Genomic DNA, 2182 nt, shown 5'->3' with positions numbered 1-2182 from the left:
GCGGCCTCACACCGCAGCCGAACCAGTGAACCCTCGTACTCCTCTCCGCGCGGGCTTGCACTGCCGCGTCGTCCCCTTCCTAGGCCTCGCCGTCGTCCACCGCCCTGGTGCTCTCGGCGCAGCGTGGTCAACGTGGTCAAGGAACGGCTTCCATCGGACGTGGACTGTACGTGGAGAGGCTGACAGCTGGGTCCACGACGGCAGCAAGGAAGTGCCTCCTTATTATGCGGAAAATAATGATTCCTCCACCTGACAGCAGGGACCCACCGGACGGGCCACCATATTTCGTGAAAAAACGTTTCCCCCTGACTGTTGGGACCCACCAGACGGGCCACCGTATTGCGCGAAAAATACATTCCCCCCACTGTCAGCTCGGACCCACCGGAAGTGCCTCCTTATTACGCACAAAAAAATGAATACTCCCCCTGCTGGTTGGGACCCACCTTGGTGGGAGGCTGACTTGTGGGCCTACTAAGTTGATGGGGACGGAGTGCTTTGTCAACTTAGTCAATATGAACGATTCTAGCTCCAGTGATCGTACGATGTCCATCCAACGGCCGTAGTGCTTCTTCAACCTCTGGTCTTGTTGCTCCAGCCGCCCAAAGCAGCGCCGGTCGTGTCGCATGCTCCTACCTCCTGTGGCCGGCTGTGCTGCCGCGGAGGCCTCACCGCCCCCTACTATTCCCACCGTTGGCCAGGCCATCCCTCTACTCACCCACACCCCCTGTTATTCTGCGGCGACGGCAGCCTCACACCGTAGCGAACCAGTGAACCCTCGTACTCCTCTACGCGTGGGCACCCACTGCCGCGTCTTCCCCGGCTCCGCGTCGTCCCCTTCCTAGGTCTCGCCGTCGTCCACCGCCCTGGTGCTCTCGGCGCGGCGTGGTCAACATGGTCAAGGAACGGCTTCCATCGGACGTGGACTGTACGTGGAGAGGCTGACAGCTGGGTCCATGGCCGCAGCAAGGAAGTGCCTCCTTATTACGCGCAAAATAATTATTCCTCCACCTGACAGCGGGGACCCACCGGACAGGCCACCGTATTTCGCGAAAAAAACGTTTCCCCTGACTGCTGGGACTCACCAGCTACATCTTCGCACGCAAGGAAGTGCGTCCAGGCAAAACAAAAAAATGATTCGCCCCCCTGACTGCTGGGACCCACCAGCTACATCTTCGCAGGCAAGGAAGTGCCTGACAGTCGGCACCCACCTGGTCGAAGCGTACGTAGCGTTGTCATTCTGATCGCGAATGTGTACGTACATACTGGTCGATGTAGAGGCACACACATGTCGTAGTAGAGGCGCGCACGTAGCATGTACACGTACGTACAGCGGCCAGTGTGCAAGGAAGAAAATACGGCCACGTACGTACATACGGGTCGGGTCTCGAACGCCTACTCGCGCATACGTACGGCCAGGGCTCGTGTACATAGCTGGGTCGGAACGGAGAAACAACGTCGTCGTCATGTTCATGGGGAGCCAACCGGCTGGGTCGGAACCGAATGCATCGTCGTGTTCATCAGGAGGGCTTGGATGGAACAGCCGATGGAAACGAGGCCTGGCGTACCGCAGAACGGAGAAAACGGCCTTGTGTTCGACCGGCCATGTTCGAAACGGGATCCTATTCATCGGGAGGGGTCTAGCGTACCACAAAACGGAGGAAACGGACCTCCTACGGTCGAAACGGGGGTCATGTTGATCGGGAGGGGTGTGGCGTACCGCAAAACGGAGGAAACGGACTTGTGTTGGAGCGCTACGGTCGAAACGGGGGTCCTGTTCATCGGGAGGGGTGTGGCGTACCGCAAAACGGGACTCCACGGGATATTGTTCAGCTCCACCGTCGACCCCCTCCAGCCTCCACGGGCTATTGTTCATCCACCGTCGACCTCCTCCAGCCTCCACCTGCGACTGTTCATCCAGCCTCCACCGCGCGCTACTCCACCGGCTACTGTTCAACCAGCCCTTTCCACGGGCTCATGTTCAACCACCCCTCCACAGGCTACTGTTCATCCAGCCCTCCACCGTCTATTGTTCATCCTGCCCTCCACGGGGTGGTCCTGTTCATCCTGCCCTCCACGGGCCTGTTCATCCAGCCCCAACTGGCTCGAACGATCGGGGTCCTCTTCATCCACCCCCACCGGGAACTGTTCATCCAAACCCCCAGCAACGCTCACTGTTCATCTA

The sequence above is a fragment of the Triticum aestivum genome, chromosome 2D (assembly GCF_018294505.1).
Source record: "Triticum aestivum cultivar Chinese Spring chromosome 2D, IWGSC CS RefSeq v2.1, whole genome shotgun sequence".
In the NCBI taxonomy this organism is placed as follows: Eukaryota; Viridiplantae; Streptophyta; class Magnoliopsida; order Poales; family Poaceae; genus Triticum; species Triticum aestivum.
This window is presented reverse-complemented; position numbering follows the sequence as displayed.